A 20,495-nucleotide genomic window follows, 5' to 3' on the forward strand; every position below is an offset into this window, starting at 1 on the left:
ACCTGAACTGAAGGCAGACACTTAACTACTGAGCCACCCAGGTGCCCCCAAGCTGAGGGTTGATGGAGGGAGGTGGGTGGCAGATGGGATAGATTGGTCGTGGTTATTAAGGAGGGCACTTGTGATGAACACTGGGCATTATACTTAAATGATAAACCACTGAACTCTACTCCTGAAACCAATTTGAACTGTATGTAAACTAAATAGAATTTAAGTTGGAGAAGAAATTCATGAATAAGGTAAATAAATGTATCTTATAAAAGTTTTGTTAACATGGATTTCAATATTCCTGAAGCAAAACTTGTTTCTACTTTAAAAACTTTAGGATTGCTTGAGTGTATTGTGGGAAGGAATGGAGAAAATCTCTGGGCATTGCTAGGTCCTATTCTTCATGAAACTAATTATTGAATAAAGGGAACAGCTCAAAAAAATACAGTCTCTATGTAACAGAATAGTCAAGGGGATTGTGACTAAACTTGAGGAATAAATAATATAACAGTGTTAGATTCAATGGCTGGGACTGCCTGTGTGTTTCATTTTGGGCAAAGAGTGAGAACTTCATGTGTAAGTGTAGCTTTGTAGATGGGTGAAAATGTGGGCATGTGTTGTTATATGAAATTTTGAATGTGGATAAAATGATGTATAAGGAGGCTGAGTAACTAAAGGTGTGGGCTGTGCCCATTATCAGTTTATTGCCTTTGGGTTCATATCTACTCTGTATTTACCTGACTTACTGATCCTGAAGCAGGATCCCAGAATAGTTTCTTTCTTGCTATTCAGAAGAATGTGAACCATTGTCAGTACAGTGCACCAGAAGGACACAGCAAGAAATTGCAGAGGAAAAATCTCTTCTTGTTCTCGTGCTTTTTTTCTCGATGCTATGATACTACTGCCAGTGGCCTAGAGAAGACCTAGCTTCTCTCACCTTTGGGTGAATGAGTATGGCATTGGAACAAGCTGTATAGTAGAGGGGGCTGCTTCCTGGGGAATCTTGCCAGTTCACTAGTGGGAGTTTTCCTGCCAAACAGGTTTGACCTGTGCATGATGGAAAACTTTCCCTTCCTGGGGACCCTGGTCCCACCTTCTCCAATAAACAGAATCTCTGTCTTACCTCTTCCAAATGTCTTCCTTCTTTAGGTGCTCTACCTCAGCCCTAGATGTAGTGTCTGCTTCCTGTATCTCCTGTTTCCTGTTTCTTCAGAGTTTTCTTTTACCTTTCTCATAGTTAAACACCTTTTACTAGTTAATAACTCATGTCACATTTTCCCTGTTAAAATGACTGATGTGATTTCTGCCTCCTGACTGGACACTGAATGATAAGAACATCTACACTGAACTGTATTTTGGAGGAAGGCACTGCATTGTTCACAGTATGTGGGAAAGGGTAGTGGAGGAATCTTCAAACTTAAAAATACTCACTGCCGGGGCACCGCCCACAGCGCCACAGCCACAGCACCGTTGATTCGTGGATTAGGGAGAAGGAGGAGGCACAGACAGGTTAGCTTGTGAAAAACAGCGTGGGTGCAGGGGACGACCACCACGAGTGATCGCCTGAACAGCTGCAACCTCGCGTATTTATTGACAACAATCACAATCACAATCAATCAAGGGAGTGATCTGTATTACATTCTAGTGAATAGTAGTGCATCACGGGGAAGGTCACGGGATAGTAGTGCATCACCATCACGGGGAAGGTCACAGAATAGTGGTACATCACAGGGAAGGTCAGGAGATCAGATGATGTAACGTTTAGCAAGTGGGGCTTATTCTTAAGCATGTTTCTAGGGACCCTGCGGGCTATTGTCAAGAGCAATCAGGTTTCAGCAGTGTTCCGCCCTGAAACAGTTGGGCGTTCCCAACTGTTGGGCAAGCCAGGCGTTCCCGGCCGGTGGGCAGGCCGGGCGTTCCCAGCCACTAAGCGAGCCGAGCGTTCCCTGCCGCTTGGCTCTGACCTTTACACTGAAGCCCGCAAGGTCACAAACATGTTTTCCTATTATATCCTTAACGTAAGTTTTTGGCCAGGGGCTGCTGCAACTCACTCCAACAAGAAAGTCATAAATATACTCTTCGGAACTTTTGTATATATTTTAAGTACTCTATATGTTAATATATTATCAGACATGTTTTCTCCCCCTTGTGGCTTTCTGACACCAGATTACTTTTGGATGGGCTATGGGCATATTTCCTTTGAAATGGAGAAGAAAGGAAGGTATGGATGTGATATGAATTATCCAAACACACAAGAGGAATCTTTTGAAACAGTGGACAAGCTGTCCATGTAATTTCTGAAAGAATAATTAAAATCATCACTCCTGTGAGGAGTGAGGTCAGTATCATGGCAGCATGAGTCCTTCCATTTGTCTCTCTCTTTTGATTTACAATTGGTAGGACATCCAAAACACAACATAGGTGCACCAGCAAAGCATATCAAGATACCAAAGTGATCCACCCATGTTTACATCTGAAGGTGTGTGGATTGGGCCTCCTGGGGACCAGAGACCATGTAGCAGTGGTGGGGTCTGTTACCCTGGCTTCTGTAGTGGTGGCAACGTCTGTGACCTCTCTGGCAGAGAGGGTGGGGGGTGGAAAGTGGTGAGTGAAGAGCTAAGTGGCTCTGTGGGTTCCATCTGGAGGACTCCAGAGCTGTTAACCTGCAGATCAGGTCCTCTGAGGCAAGCATCTGTGACTGGGTGGGGGTGGTGTGGGGAAGGAAGAGTCGATGGAAGGAGGCAGACGAGATGAAACACTTATGCCCTGTCTGCTGTGGGAATTCAGCAAGAGAACAGTTAGCCCCATCGGGACTCCTGAACTTGAGAAACCCCTTCCTGTACTGCAGGGCACACCCAAATCCAAAGGGATTAGTACATCGTGCCTGTACTTGGTTGCCAGCTCCTTTTTTTTTTTTTTGAGCCTTGTCTTAAATAGCCACCAGTACAGCTCTGGCAAGAGAAATGAAAAAATGTGCTATTCTGCTACCTGCTGTAATACAAAAAAAGGGCCTCTAACTGCCCACCTGTGAACTGTTAAAGTTAACATATCTTTACCTACATGCAAAGAGTGTTTACAACGTCAAATGATCTGACAGAGGAAAATCTCATTAAAGAGCATGAAAAATCATGGTGACATGGTTTTGGTAAAAGAAAATGATGATTCTCCAGCAACCAAATCTAAATATACAGAAAATTATGGTTTAAGTAATAGAGAATTCAAAATAGCTGTCATGACAGAATTCAACAAAATACAAGAAAATCAGGCAATTCAGTGAACTCAGAAATCAAATTAATGGACAGAAGGAGTACTTTACCAAAGAGACTGAAATTCTAACAAACAAACAAATAAAAAAACACACACAAAAACCAGACAGGAATTCTGGAGCTGAGGAACTTATGAAATAGAGCAGATCAGGTGGAAGAGAGAATACATGATCTGACTGCTGGAATTGAGAAATGATTCAGGTGGAAGTGGAGAGAAGTAAGATTTTTTTTAAGTGAAGAAACCCTGGGGCACCTGGCTGTTTCAGTCGGTGGAGCATCCGACTCTTGATCTCTGGATCGTGAGTTCAAGCCCCACCTTAGGTGTAGAGTTTACTTTAAAAAATGCTTAAAAAATGTGAAGAACCCTGTGAGAGCTACCAGTCCTCATTAGGAGAGCCCACATAAGAATGGGTATACCAGAAGGAGAAGAAAAGGTGAAGGGGACAGAGTCATTTTTTAAAAAAGATTTTATTTATTTATTTGACAGAGAGAGACAGCCAGCGAGAGAGGGAACACAAGCAGGGGGAGTGGGAGAGGAAGAATCAGGCTTCCAGTGGAGGAGCCTGATGTGGGGCTCAATCCCAGAATGCCGGGATCATGCCCTGAGCCAAAGGCAGACGCTTAACGACTGAGCCACCCACGTGCCCCGGGACAGAGTCATTTTTAATAAAATATTAGCTGAAAACTTCCCAATCCTGGGGAAAGAATTGGACATAGAAGTCTGTGAAGTTAATAGATCACCTTATTATCTTAATACAAAAAAACCTTCTCCAAGACACATTACAAAGAAACTGTCAAAGTTAATGATAAAGAAAGAAACTTAAATGCAGCCAGGAGAAAATGAAAGCAACCTACAAATGAGACCCCATGAGAAAGACTATCAGCAGATTTCTCAGCAGAAACTCTGTAGGCCAGGAGAGAGTGGAATGACATAGTCATAGCATTGAAAAATAAAAATTGCCAGTCAAGACTACTGTATCCAGCAGTTACCTTTCAGATATAAGGAGAAATAAGGGTTTTCCCAGAGAAACAAAAGCTGAATGATTTCCCCAGCACTAATTCTGTCTTACAAGACAAGTGAAAGGAGCTTTTATACCGAAATGAGAAGATGAAGGTACAGAAAACTCTGAGTAAGCTGATGGACAGAGTCAGAAACTGTAACTCTATTTTAGAATAGGGTGTTAAGCACTTCATTATATCATATGGTTAAGGTTATTAAAAATAACTCTAGCTACTACAATTGGTAACAAACCCACACCAAGAAAAGAGATAGTTTGTGACAGCAAAAATATAAAAAGGGAGGAGAAAAATGATAGCAGCTGTAGGCAAATGACGATAAGTTGCCAAGATAGAAAAGCACCATTTAATCTCTGAGGCCATTTATATAAACCTCATGGTAACTGAAAACAAACACCTGGAGCAGAGACAACAATAAAAAAGGGGAAACTGAGTAAATCATCATGGAAAACCACCAACTTACAAAGGTAGACAGAAACACAAGGAAAAAGAAATAATAGGGATACAAAGCAACCAGAAAAGAAAAGACAAAATGGCAATAGTAAGTCCTTAGGTATCAAAAAATCACCTAAATGTAAATAGGTTGAGTTTACCAATCAAAAGACACAGAGTTCCTCCATAAAATAAAAACCTAGACCCAAGTATATGATGCCTTCAGAAGGCTCATTTTAGCTGTAAGGACAAATGTGGTTCGAAGTGAAGGAGTGGATGATGATATCCCAAGCAAACAATAATGAAAAGAAAGCAGGCATAGCCATATAATATCAGACAAGATAGACATCAAGCCAAAAATAAAGACAAAATACAAAGAAGATTACTGTATACTAATTACCAGGTCAATTCACTAAGATCTAACAACCATAAATACATATGCTCCAAATACCTGAGTATTGAAATTCATTAAACAAATACAAATCTTAAGGGAGAAATAGATAACAATCCAGTAACACAAGGAGTTCTCAATACTACACTGTGAACAATGGGTGGCTCGTCCAGACACAAAATCAGCAAGGAAACATTGGAATGAAACCATACTTTAGAAGAATGACAGACATTTACAGAACATTCAGCAGAGGAATACATATTCTTCTCACATGTACATGGAACATTCTCCTGGATAGATCCTATGATGGAACACAGAAATCTTAGCAAATTTAAGAATATTGAAACCATATCAACCAACTTCTCTGACAAGCATGGTTGAAACAGAAGGGGGAATGAACCATGAGAGACTATGGACTCTGGGTAACAAACTGACGGCTTCAGAGGGGAGGGAGGTGGGGGATTGGGATACGCCAGTGATGGGTATTAAGGAGGGCACGTATTGCATGGAGCACTGGGTGTTATACGCAAATAATGAATCATGGAACACTACATCCAAAACTAAGGATGTACTGTATGGTGATTAACATAACATAATAAAAAATTACTATAAAAAATTAAAAAAAAAGAAAATGGAAATGAACAAGAGGAAAGTGAGTAGATCTAAAAACATGTGGAAAATAAATGACACAATTCTTTTTTTAATGTCGTTTATTTACTTATTATCTAAATCCAATTAGCCAACATATAGTAACCAATCACTTACAGATGGGCAGAGTCCAATAATTCAATAGTTGTGTATAACACCTGGTGTTCATCGCATCAAATGCCCTCCTTAATGCCCATTACCCAATTACCCCGTATCCCCACCCACCTCCCCTCCAGCAACCCACAGTTTGTTTCCTATAGTAAAGAGCCTCTCATGGTTTTTCTCCCTCTCTGATGACATCCCATTCTTATTCCCTCCTTTCTCCTCTCTGCTGCTTATTTTCCACATATGAGTGAAACCACATGGTAATTGTCTTTCTCCGTTTGACTTATTCCACTGAGCTTAATCCTTCCCCCCCCCAGTTCCATTCATGTGGCTATAAATGGTAAGTATTCATCCATGAACCACATCTTCTTTATCCATTCATCTGTTGAAGGACATCTGGGCTCCTTCCACAGTTTGGCTATTGTGAACATTGCTGCTATGAACACTGGGGTGAAGTTGCCCCATCTGTGTCCTTGGGGGTAAATACCCAGCAGTGCAAATACCCAGTAGGGTAGCTCTATTTTTAACGTCTTCAGGAACCTCCATACTGTTTTCCAGAGTGGCTGCAGCAGCTTGCATTCCCACCAACAGTGTAAGAGGGGCTCTCTTTCTCTATAACCTCACCAACATTTGTTGTTCTCTGTGTTGTTAATTTTAGCCATTCTGACTGCTGTAAGGTGGTAGCTCACTGTGGTTTTGGTTTGTATTTACCTGATGGCAAGTGACGTGGACCATTTTTTCATGTGTCTGTTGGCCATTTCTATGTCTTCTTAGGAGAAGTATCTGTTCGTGTCTTCTGCCCATTTCTTGACTGGATTATATGTTTCTTTCTTTTTTTAATAATTTTTTTATTATATTATAAGAGAAACAAAAGAAAAAATGAACTTGTGGGACTTCATCAAGATAAAAAGCTTCTGCACAGCCAAGGAAACAGTCAAAAAAAATGAAGAGGCAGCCCACGGAATGGGAGAAGATATTTGCAAATGACACTACCGATAAAAGACTGGTATCCAAGATCTACAAAGAACTTCTCAAACTCAACACACAAGAAACAAATAAAAATGGGCAGAAGATATGAACAGACACTTTTCCAATGAAGACATACAAATGGCTAAGAGACACATGAAAAAATGTTCAAAAGCATTAGCCATCAGGGAAATTCAAATCAAAACCACACTAAGATACCACCTCACGCCAGTTAGAATGGCAAAACTTGACAAGGCAGGAAACAACAAATGTTGGAGAGGATGTGGAGAAAGGGGATCCCTTCTACATTGTTGGTGGGAATGCAAGTTGGTACAGCCACTCTGGAAAACAGTGTGGAGGTCCCTTGAAAAGTTAAAAATTGAGCTACCCTGTGATCCAGCAATTGCACTACTGGGTATTTACCCCAAAGATACAGATGTAGTGAAGAGAAGGGCCATATGCTCCCCGATGTTCATAGCAGCATTGTCCACAATAGCTAAATCATGGAAGGAGCTGAGATGGCCTTCAACAGATGACTGGATTAAGAAGATGTGGTCTATATATACAATGGAATATTACTCAGCTATCAAAAGAATGATTTCTCAACGTTTGCTGCAACATGGACGGCACTGGAGGAGATAATGCTAAGTGAAATAAGTCAAGCTGAGAAAGACAATTATCATATGGTTTCACTCATCTATGGAACATAAGAACTAGGAAGATCGGTAGGAGAAGAAAGGGATAAAGAAAGGGGGGGTAATCAGAAGGGGGAATGAAACATGAGAGACTATGGACTATGAGAAACAAACTGAGGACTTCAGAGGGGAGGGGGATGGGGGAATGGGATAGGCTGGTGATGGGTAGTAAGGAGGGCACGTATTGCATGGTGCACTGGGTGTTATACGCAACTAATGAATCATCGAGCCTTACATCGGAAACCGGGGATGTACTGTATGGTGACTAACATAATATAATAAAAAATCATTAAAAAAAAAAAAAGAATGTCTTTTCCTTGTTGTAAGGCCTTTATCTTATATAGCTCAGGGCTTGGGTGGGAGTGATGCCTCCTTACTTCCCCTGGAATCTCAGACTTTGGAAGCAGAGTGGATTGCCTACTCAGAGGGTCCTGGGGCAGGGGACTCCTGTCACATGCACTGTTCAGCTGATATCTGGGTGGGGCTTAGAAGGCTCCAACTCTTGGGAGTGATAGGGTCTTAAGGAATTCTTAGAGGCTCCGTTGGTTGGATATTTCAGTTATGGGATGACTATCTCTATTGGGAGGGTCTGTGCTCACCAGAGGGGCAGATGTGTGGGCTAAGAAGATGGTGCTCATTCCCACTGTGGCCTTAGACTTCTCACAGCAGGCTGACAGGGCAAAAATCAGACCAGCAGCCAGTGTCAGGATATGCAGAAGAGTAAGGAAAAATTTGAAAGGCCAAAAAATACTACCATTGCGTGTGTATGTGTGTGTGTGTTCTGTCATATGCCAGTTTTTTTCTGGATAGCTAATAAGTAGAAAAGAGTTCTTTAAACTTTACCCTGCAGTGGATGATAACCCACCAAACCCTTCATCTTAACAGTGTCAAAATAAATGAAGCTTTTTGCAAGCCAGAACGAGTAGCATGATATATGCAAGTGCTGAAAGGAAAAAACTTACCTGGCAAGACTATCATTCAGATTTGAAAGAGAGATAAATATCTTCCTAGAGAAACAAAAGATAAAGGAGTTTATCACCACCAAACAAGCCTTACAGTAAATGTTAATTTAACTTATTAAAATAGAAAATGAATGGCCATAAATTGCATCAGTAAATTAGGAATAAAAAGTAAAACACAAAAAATATGTAAAATATCATAGCATGTACATAAAACATGGAGGAGAGATAAAAAAGGAAGACAAGTTTTTTAAAGAATGTGCTTTGACTCAGTGACTTTTCAATTAATCTAGACTGCTGTATTCTCGGGATATTATATAAGAACTTCATGGTAACCACAAATCTAAAACCTGTAAAAGATATACAAAATTGAAGAAGAGAGTGTCAAACATAACACTACAAACACACATCAATCACAAAGAAAGAGAGGGAGATAAGGAGACAAGAACAGAGAAGAAATACAAAACAACCAGAAAACAAATAACAAAATGGCAGTAAGTATATACCTATCAATAATTATGGTAAATGTAAATGGCCTAAGTGTTCCAATCAAATGACATAAGGAGGAGAATGGATAAATGAGCAAGACATATGTATTTGGTACCTACAAGAGATCATCTCAGATATAGAGACACATACAGTCTAAAAGGTAAGGGATGAAAAACATATACCATGCATTTGGAAGCAAAAAAATAACAAACCAAACCAGACAAAACAAAGAACCCAGAGCAATACTTATCTCAGACAAAATAGAGTTTGAAACAAAGATTATAACAAGAGAGAAAGAGAGACATTACATTACGCAAACAGATTAATCCAACAAGAGGACATAACAATTCTAAATATCTACTCACCCAACACTGAAGCACCTAAATTAATAAAGCAAATATTATCAGACATAAGGAGACAAAGTGATGTAACACAACAATAGTAGGGGACTTTAAACCCCACATACATCAATGGGTAGATCATCAAGGAGGAAAATCAATAAGGAAACGGTGTCTTTGAATGACAAAAGACCATGTGGACATAACAGACATATAAAGAACATTCCATCTGAAAACAACAGATTACACATTCTTTTCAAGTGTATGTGGAACACTGTCTAAAATATATCACAGGTTAGGGCACAAAACAAGCCTCAATAAGTTTAGAAACATTGAATGCATACCATGCAAAGTTTTTGACCCCACTGGTATGTAACAGGAAATCAACCACAAGAAAAAGACTGGAAAACACACAAACACATAGAGGCCAAACAACATGTTACTAAATAACTAGAGAGTCAACAAAGCAATCAAAGAAGAAATAAAAACATACATGGTCACTAATGAAAATGACAACACAATCGTAAAAAAATCTTCAAAACACAGGGAAAGCAGTTCCAAGGGGGAAATGTTGAGAGATATAGGCCTACATCAAGACCCAAGAAAAAGCTCTAATAAACCATCTAACATGATCTGTAAAGAAATGAGAAAAGAAGTACACATAAAGCTCAAGGTGGCCAGAAAGAAGGAAATAATAAAGATCAAAGCAGAAATAAATGGCATAGAGAATAAAAGTCAATAGAAAAAAAATCAATGAAACCAAGAGCTGGTTTTCTGAAAAGATACAGAATTGACAATTTGTTAGTTGGACTACTCAAGAAAAAAAAAAGAGAAAGAACACAAATAAATAAACTCAGAAATGAGAGAGGAGAAGGAACAACTGACAGCACAGAATGCAAAGGATTATGAGAATACTATCACAAGCTATATATCAACAAACAGGACAACCTAGAAGAAACGGATAAATTCCTAGGAATCCTGGGAATTCCAAAACAGAATCAGGAAGAAATAGAGACTATGGTGAGGGCTTTGGAGGGGAGGGGGGTGGGGAATCAGGATAGGCTGGTGATGGGTATTGGGGAGGGCACGTATTGCATGGTGCACTGGGTGTTATATGCAAGTAATGAATCATGGAACTGTACACCAAAAACTTAGGATGTACCGTATGGTGACTAACATAACATAATAAAAAATTTTTACAAAAAAAAAGAAGAAAGAAAATCTAAGCCAACCCATTCCAATTAAAATTGAAATAGTAATAAAAAAACTACTAAAAAACAAAAGTTCAGGACCAGATGTCTTCTCAGGTGAATTGTACCAAACATTTAGAGTTTTTACCTATTCTCCTCAAACTATTCTCCAAAACAAAAGAGGAAGGAGGCTCTAAATATGTTTTATGAGGGCAGAATTAATGTGATATTGAAACCAGGGAAAGACACAATAAAAAGAACAACCCAGGCCAATATCTCACATGAACATAGATGCAAACCATATTTAATAGTACATTATTTGGATCATTGACCATTATCAAGTGGAATTTATTTTAGGGATGCAAGGATGTTTCAATATTTGCAAATAATTCAATGTGATAAATCTCATTAGAAAAAAAGAAGGAAAATATGTGATCATCTCAATAGATGCAGAAGAAAACTCATTTAATAAAACTCAACATCTATTTATTTTAAAAACCCTCAATGAAGTGGATTTAGAGAGAATATATCCCAGGAAAACAAAGGCCATCCATGAGAAACCTATAGCTAACATCTTTTTTTTTATAATAATTTTTTTTATTATATTATGTTAGTCACCATACAGTACATCCCTGGTTTTTGATGTAAAGTTCGATGATCCATCAGTTGTGTACAACACCCAGTGCACCATGCAACACGTGCCCTCCTTACTACCCATCACCAGCCCATCCCATTCCCCCACCCCCCTCCCCTCTGAAGACCTCAGTTTGCTTCTCAGAGTCCATAGCTAACATCTTGCTCAATGGAGAAAAATTCAGAGCTCTTGCTCTAAGATCAGGAATAAGACAAGGATGTCCACTCTCTCCAATTTCATTCAACAGAATATTGAAAGTCTTGGTTACAGCAATCAGACAAGAAAAATAAATGAAAGACATCCATATTGTTAATGAAGTAAAACTGCCATTTTTGAAGATGACATGAGAGTATACACAGAAAACCATAACAACTCCACTAAAAATCTCCTAGAAGTTAAATGAATTCAGTAAAGTTGAAGGATACAAAATTAATACTCATAAATCAGTAGTGTTTCTATACACTAATAACACAGGAGCAGAAGGAGAAAGTAAGAAAACAATTCTATTTACAATTGCTCCAAAAGGACAAAAATACTTAAGAATAAACTTAACCAAAGAGGTGAAAGACCTGTACTCTGAAAACTATAACACTACATAAAAAACTAATGATGTGCTGTATGGTGACTAACATAACATAAAAAAAACCTATAACATATTGATGAAAGAAACCAATGATGACAGAAACCAATGGAAAGATATGCCATGCTCATGGATCAGAAGCATTAATATTGTTAAAATGTCCATACCTACTGCCCAAACTAGTCTACAGATTCAAGATAATCCCTATAAAAATACCAGTAGCATTTTTCTCAAAACTAGAACAAAAATACTAAAAATTAATGGAACAACAAAAGACCCTGAATAGCAAAAGCAATGTGGAAAAAGGAGAATAAACCTGGAGGCATCACAATTTCAGATCTCAAGATATACTACAACGTTGTAGTAATGAAAACAGTACAATAGACAAAAAAAATAGACACATAACTTAATTGAGGAGAATAGAAAGCACAGAGATAAACTCATAATCCTGTGACCAGTGAATCTATGACAAAGGACACAAGAACACACAACAGTGAAAAGACAGTCTCTTGAAGAAAAAAAAAGATGCTGGGAAGGGTGGGAAGCAACATACAAAAGAATGACTCAAGATCACTTTGTAGCACTGTACACAAGAATAAAATCAAAGTGGATTAAAGGCCCAAATGTGAGACCTGAAACCATGAACGTTCTAGAAGAAAACATAGGGAATAATTTCTTTTACACCAGCCATAGAAACATTTTTCCAGGTAAGTCTCCTCAGACAAGGGATAGGGTAAGAAATACAAACTATTGGGAATACATGAAAATAAAATGCTTTTGCATAGCAAAGGTAACCATCAACAAAACAAAAGGTAACCTAGTGAATGGGAGAAGATATCTGGAAATGATATATCCCATAAGGTGTTAATATCCATGATATATAGAGAACCTATAAAAGTTAACCACCCAAACCCCCAGTCAAACTGATTAACCAATGGGCAGAGAACCAAAATAGATATTTACCAAAGAAGGCATAAAGATCACCAGTAGTCACATGAAAAGATGCTCAACATCACTCATCATCAGGGAAATACAAATCAAAACCACAATGAGATATCACCTCATACCTGTTTGAATGGCAAAAACCAACATGACAGGAAATAAGAAGTGTTGGTGATGATGAGGAGAAAAAGGAACCATTGTACACTGGTGGTGGGAATGTCAATTAGTAAAGCCAGTGTGGAAAACAGTATGGAGGTTTCTCAAAAAATTAAAAGACCGTGTGATCCAATAATATCACTATGAATATTGATGTGGGGCCAGTGAGAAAACAGTCAAGGCATAATTCTTGAGATGTTTTTGGTGCAGAAAGATGCTTTTATTTTAGCACAGGGACAGGACCCATGGGCAGGAAGAGCTGCACGGGTATTGTGAGGTGCAACTGATATATATTTTTTACTTAGTGGGGATTAGGATTAGTGTTAAGAAATTTGGAAACAAGGCTTCCAGGACCTTGAGAGGATAGATGCTGTTAAGATAGTTATTTACTACTGTCTAGTAAAACATTAGTCCTGAGACCCTTCGGATATTTATCAGTGGGCCATCTGTTTGAAGGATGATTGTTAACGTCTATCTTGGGGGGTGTTTATGGTTATCACAGGGAAGTAACACTAAGAAGAACAAAGCTATAATGGTAAAACATGAAAGGAAGTCCTTGAGGGAGCTGTAGGAGTGTTACCATCTGTAATCCTGGAGACCAGGAGCCACAGCAAAGTCCAGCCTTTGTTCTGTTTTCTCTCATCAGGTATTTACCCAAAGGAAATGATAACACTAATTCGAAGAGACATATGCATCCCTATGTTTACTGCGGCGTTATTTACAATAGCCAAGATGTGGAAGCAACGTAGGAGTCCACTGATAGATGAATGGATAAGGAGGAGTAGGTATATACACAATGGAATATTATGTATGCAGCCAGGAAAAAGGATGGGATCCTGCTGTTTGTGACAACATGGATGGACCTAGAGGGTATTATGCTAAGTGAAAGAAGTCAGACTGGTGAAGACAAATATATGATTTTACTCATGTGTGGAATCTAAAACACCAAACAAATGAATAAACAACAAACAAAAAGCAGAATCAGACCTATAAACACAGAGCAAACCCATGGTTGCGAGAAGGGAGGTGGGGTGGGAGGTGGGCCAAAATGGGTGAAGAGAGTGGGAGATAGGCTCCCAGTTAGACGGTAGGTACACTCATGGTGAGCGTAGCATAATGTTTAACTTGTGAAATCACTATGTTGTACACCTGAAATAAATGTGTCTTTGTCAACTACACTGAAATAAGGAAAAATCATAAAAAATTAAAATAAATTAAGCTTTACTTTATTTCATGTTTTTAATAAGTGGGTTTAATCCTCTCTACCAACTGGCACATTATAAAATCACACTCCATTTTACCTTAGCCCTGGTTTTATGGCTTTCATATTTCTCTGGAACTGTTTCAAATTCACTTGAAGCAACTAAAGATAAGAAGTACTATACGGCTATTAAAGTAGAAGTATAATATTAACCCTACTACAGTTAGGAGGATTTATATTTGAGCAAGAAAAGTCATTTGTGTCCAGTGAACGGTGTTTGTCGATAAAGCAGCCTGGAAGGGAGCCTGCTGAGCTGAGAGAGGGCAGTGAAATTTGCTGTTTGGCTGTCCTTCCTGCAGTGTCTTCAGGTGTCCTCCCAGTGTCCTTTGGGATAATCTTCCCTGTGCTTTGTCATTTGTTCCCCTCCCCTCCCAATATGGGATCCAAGGGCTGGCATCCAGGGAAGATACGCTTTCTGGCCATATCATCCTGGGCCATTTCTGAGTCCAAGGTCCCCTTCCTGCTCCTCTTTCACTGTGAGTTGTGTGGAGCTGGGGGCTGGGCTGGGGTTGAGGACTGGAGTGTGTTGGGGTATGGGAGGCAGTATCCCTGCAGCTCCAGTCCTCCCTCCTCTGGGATGTTCCTGGATGAAATGTTACTAGATGGCAGGGCTCACATCTTTCTTCTCTGTTTGAATGTGTGAGAACGAAGTTTCATAAATACAACTTGTGTAGTCCAGTTCCTGGCACTTAACAGGTACTCAATAAAATTTGAGTTTCTTCCCTGTGTCTTTTAATAAAATTACCCTAATATCTATCAAGCTTTGAGGAGACTCCCTGTGGGGCAGGGATTGGCAGGGAGAATGGGGAGTGGACCTGGAAGCCAATATTGGTTGTTGTTCTTTCATTCTTTTTCTTTTTTTTTATTATGTTCAATTAGCCAACATATAATACATCATTACTTTTTTTTTTAATGATTTTTTATTATATTATGTTAGTCACCATACAGTACATCCCCGGTTTCCGATGTAAGGCTCGATGATTCATTAGTTGCGTATAACACCCAGTGCACCATGCAATACATGCCCTCCTTACTACCCATCACCAGCCTATCCCATTCCCCCATCCCCCTCCCCTCTGAAGTCCTCAGTTTGTTTCTCATAGTCCATAGTCTCTCATGTTTCATTCCCCCTTCTGATTACCCCCCCTTTCTTTATCCCTTTCTTCCCCTACCGATTATCCTAGTTCTTATGTTCCATAGATGAGAGAAATCATATGATAGTTGTCTTTCTCTGCTTGACTTATTTCACTTAGCATTATCTCCTCCAGTACTGTTCATGTTGTAGCAAATGTTGAGAACTTGTTCTTTCTGATAGCTGAGTAATATTCCATTGTATACATGGACCACAACTTCTTAATCCAGTCATCTGTTGAAGGGCATCTCGGCTCCTTCCACAATTTAGCTATTGTGGACATTGCTGCTATGAACATTGGGGTGCATATGGCCCTTCTCTTCACTACGTCTGTATCTTTGGGGTAAACACCCAGTAGTGCAATGGCTGGATCATAGGGTAGCTCAATTTTTAACTTTTTAAGAGACCTCCACACTGTTTTCCAGAGTGGCTGTACCAACTTGCATTCCCACCAACAATGTAGGAGGGATCCCCTTTCTCCACATCCTCTCCAACAATTGTTGTTTCTTGCCTTGTCTATTTTTGCCATTCTAACTGGCGTAAGGTGGTATCTCAGTGTGGTTTTGATTTGAATTTCCCTGATGGCTAACGCTTTTGAACATTTTTTCATGTGTCTGGTTAGCCATTTGTATGTCTTCATTGGAAAAGTGTCTGTTCATATCTTCTGCCCATTTTTTGATTTGTTTATTTGTTTCTCGTGTATTGAGTTTGAGAAGTTCTTTGTAGATCTTCGATACCAGTCCTTTATCTGTAGTGTCATTTGCAAATATCTTCTCCCATTCCGTGGGCTGCCTCTTAGTTTTTCTGACTGTTTCCTTGGATGTGCAGAAACTTTTAATCTTGATGAAGTCCCATAAATTCATTTTATCTTTTGTTTCTCTTGCCTTTGGGGATGTGTCATGAAAAAGGTTGCTTTGGCCAATGTCGTAGAGGTTGTTGCCTATGTTCTCCTCTAGAATTTTGATGGATTCCTGTCTCACATCGAGGTCTTTCATCCATTTGGAGTTTATTTTTGTGTATGGTGTGAGATAGTGGTCAAGTTTCATTCTCTTGCATGTAGCTGTCCAATTTTCCCAGCACCATTTATTGAAGAGACTGTCTTTTTCCCACCGGATGTTTTTTCCTGCTTTATCAAATATTAGTTGCCCAAAGAGCCGAGGGTCCATTTCTGGGCTCTCTATTCTGTTCCATTGGTCTATGTGTCTGTTTTTGTGCCAGTATACATCATTACTTTTTGATGTAGTGTTCAATGATTCCTTAGTTGTGTATAACAGTGCTTATCAACACATGTGCCCTCCTTAACATCCATCATCAGGTTACCCCATCCCACCACCCCCTCCATCTGTAACCCTCAGATTGTTTCCCAGAATCCAGTGTCTCTCATGGTTTTTCTTCCTCTCTGATTTCTTCCCATTCAGTTTCCCTCCCTTCCCCTGTGGTCCTCCACACTACTTATGTTTCACAAATGAGTGAAACCATATGATAATTGCCTTTCTCTTGTTGACTTATTTCACTTAGCATAATCCCTTCCAGTTCTATCCATGTCGACACAAATGATGGGTATTCATCTTTTCTGATGGCTGAATAATATTCCATTGTATATATGGACCACATCTTCTTTATCTGCTCATCTGTTGAAGGGCATCTCAGCTCCTTCCACAGTTTGGCTATTGTGGATATTGCTGCTGTGAACATTGGGGTGCATGTGTCCCTTCTTTTCACTACCCCTGTATTTTTGGAGTAAATACCCAGTAATGCAATTGCTGGGGCATAGAGTAGCTCTATTTTTAACATCTTGAAGAACCTCCATAGTTTTTTTCAGAGTGGCTGTACCAGCTTGCATTCTCATCAACAGTGTAAGAGAGTTCCCCTTTTTCCACATCCTCACCAACACTTGTTGCTTCCTGTCTTCTTAATTTTGGCCATTTTAACTGGCGTATGGTGGTATTTCATTGTAGTTTTCCTTTGTATTTCCCTGATGGCTAGTGATGTTGAACATTTTTTTATGTGTCTGTTAGCCATTTGTGTGTCTCCTTTGGAGAAGTGTCTGTTCATGTCTTCTGCCCATTTCTTGACTGGATTATTTGCTTTTTGGGTGTTGAGTTTACGAAGTTCTCTACAGATCTTGGATACCACCCCCTTTTTTTAAAAAATGTATTTTTTATTATATTATGTTAGTCACCATACAGTACATCCCTGGTTTTTGATGTAAAGTTAGATGATTCATTAGTTGCATATAACACCCAGTGCACCATGCAATATGTGCCCTCCTTACTACCCATCACCAGCCTATCCCATTCCCCCACCTCCATCCCCTCTGAAGCCCTCAGTTTGTTTCTCAGAGTCCATAGTCTCTTATGCTTCATTCCCCCTTCTGATTACCCCCCTTTCTTTATCCCTTTCTTCTCCTACCAATCTTCCTAGTTCTTATGTTCAAATAGATGAGAGATACCATATGATAATTGTCTTTCTCGGCTTGACTTATTTCACTTAGCATTATCTCCTCCAGTGTCGTCCATGTTGCAGCAAATGTTGAGAAATCGTTCTTTTTGATAGCTGAGTAATATTCCATTGTATATATAGACAACATCTTCTTAATTCAGTCATCTGTTGAAGGGCATCTCAGCTCCTTCCATGATTTAGCTATTGTGGACAATGCTGCTATGAACATTGGGGTGCATATGGCCCTTCTCTTCACTACGTCTGTATATTGGGGTAAATACCCAGTAGTGCAATTGCTGGATCACAGGGTAGCTCAATTTTTAACTTTTCAAGGGACCTCCACACTGTTTTCCAGCGTGGCTGTACCAACTTGCATTCCCACCAACAACATAGGAGGGATCCCCTTTCTCCGCATACTCTCCAACAATTGTTGTTTCTTGCCTTGTCAATTTTTGCCATTCTAACTGGCGTAAGGTGGTATCTCAGTGTGGTTTTGATTTGAATTTCCCTGATGGCTAATGCTTTTGAACATTTTTTCATGTGCCTGTTAGCCATTTGTATGTCTTCATTGGAAAAGTGTCTATTCATATCTTCTGCCCGTTTTATGATTTGTTTATTTGTTTCTCGCATATTGAGTTTGAGAAATTCTTTGTAGATCTTGGATACCAGTCTTTTATCTGTAGTGTCATTTGCAAATATCTTCTCCCATTCCGTGGGCTGCCTCTTAGTTTTTTTGACTGTTTCCTTGGCTGTGCAGAAGCTTTTTATCTTCATGAAGTCCCACAAATTCATTTTCTCTTTTGTTTCTCTTGCCTTTGGAGATGTGTCATGAAAAAGGTTGCTTTGGCCGATGTTGTAGAAGTTGCTGCCTATGCTCTCCTTTAGGATTTTGATGGATTCCTGTCTCACATTGAGGTCTTTCATCCATTTGGAGTTTATCTTTGTGTATGATGTGAGAGAGTGGTCAAGTTTCATTCTTTTGCATGTAGCTGTCCACTTTTCCCAGCACCATTTATTGAAGAGACTGTCTTTTTTCCACTGGATGTTTTTTCCTGCTTTATCAAAGATTAGTTGCCCAAAGAGCCAAGGGTCCATTTCTGGGTTCTCTATTTTGTTCCATTGGTCTATGTGTCTGTTTTTGTGCCAGTACCATGCTGTCTTTCTGATCACAGCTTTGTGGTACAGCTTGAAATCTGGCAATGTGATGCCCCCAGCTTTGTTTTTCCTTTTCAGCACTTCCTTGGTGATTCGTGGCCTTTTCTGGTTCCACACAAATTTAATGGCTGTTTGTTCCAGTTCTTTGAAAAATGTCGTTGGTATTTTGATTGGGATAGCATTGAAAGTGTAGATTGCTCTGGGTAGCACAGACATTTTAGCTATGTTAATTCTTCTGATCCATGAGCATGGAATATTTTTCCATCTTTTTGTGTCTTCTTCAATGTCTTTCAAGAGTGATTTGTAGTGTCTAGAATATAGGTCCTTTACGTCTCTGGTTAAGTTAATTCCGAGATAACGTATGATTTTTGGTGCTATTGTAAATGGAATGGATTCCCTAATTTCTCTTTCCTCAGTCTCATTGTTCGTGTATAGGAACTGATTTCTGAGCATTGATTTTGTATCCTGCCACATTACTGAATTGCTCTATAACTTCTAGTAGTTTGGGGGTGGAGTCTTTTGGGTTTTCCATATAGAGTATCATGTCATCTGCGAAGAGAGACAGTTTGACTTCTTCTTTGCCGATTTGGATACCTTTTATTCTTTTTTGTTGTCTGATTGCTGTTGCAAGGACTTCTAGTACTATGTTGAATAATAACGGCGAGAGTGGACATCCTTGCTGTGTTCCTGATCTTAAGGGAAAGGCTTCCAGCTTTTCCCCATTGAGAATGATATTTGCAGTAGGCTTTTCATAGACGGTTTTTATGAGATTGAGGAATGTACCCTCTGTCCCTACACTCTGAAGGGTTTTAATCAGGAAAGAATGCTGTATTTTGTCAAATGCTTTTTCTGCATCTATTGAGAGAATCATATGATTTTTGGCTTTTTTCTTCCGGATAAAATCTATGACACTGATAGATTTGTGGATGTTGAACCACCCTTGCACCCCAGGGATGAATCCCACTTAGTCATGATGGATAATCCTTTTAATGTATTGCTGGATTCTATTAGCAAGGATCTTGTTGAGAATTTTGGTGTCCATATTCATTAGGAAAATCAGTCTATAATTCTCCTTTTTGATTGGGTCTTTGCCTGGTTTGGGGATCAAGGTAATATTGGCCTCATAGAATGAGTTTGGTAGCTTTCCTTCTGTTTCTATTTTTTGAAATTGTTTTAGGAGAATAGGTATTATTTCTTCTTTGAATGTTTGGTAGAATTCCCCGGGAAAACCATCCAGTCCTGGTGTTTTCTTTTTTGGAAGGTTTTTTTTTTTTTTTTAATCACTGTTTCAATCTCTTCAGAATTAATTGGCCTATTTAAAATATCAATTTCTTCCTGTTTCAGTCTTGGTAGTTTATAGGTTTCCAGGAAGGCCTCCATCCTCCAGATTGCTTAATTTATTGGCATAAAGCTGTTGATAAATGTTTCTATAATCCTTCCAATTTCTTTGGTGTTGGTTGTGACCTCTCCCTTTTCATTCATAATTCTATTAATTTGGGTCCTTTCTCTATTCTTTTGGATAAGACTTGCCAGTGGTTTGTCTATTTTATTTATTCTTTCAACGAACCAGCTTCTAGGTCTGTTGATCTGCTCCACTGTGCTCCTGGTTTCTAATTCTTTGATCTCTGCTCTAATCTTCATCAACTGCTTTCTCATGCGTGGATTAGGCCTGTTCCAACTTCTTCAGGTGAGAATATAAAAACTGCATT

General features: G+C 39.3%; 1 protein-coding gene across 1 annotated transcript in view; it reads left to right on the plus strand.

Moving 5' to 3' along the window:
- The window catches only part of LOC123790956 (butyrophilin subfamily 1 member A1-like), a 107,757-nt gene that overhangs the window by 64,728 nt on the left and 22,534 nt on the right, over nucleotides 1-20,495 (plus strand). The gene's annotated exons all lie outside the window — the stretch shown is intronic.

This window comes from Ursus americanus, chromosome 32 (assembly GCF_024610735.1).
Source record: "Ursus americanus isolate L20-20 chromosome 32, mUrsAme1.1.p, whole genome shotgun sequence".
In the NCBI taxonomy this organism is placed as follows: domain Eukaryota; kingdom Metazoa; phylum Chordata; class Mammalia; order Carnivora; family Ursidae; genus Ursus; species Ursus americanus.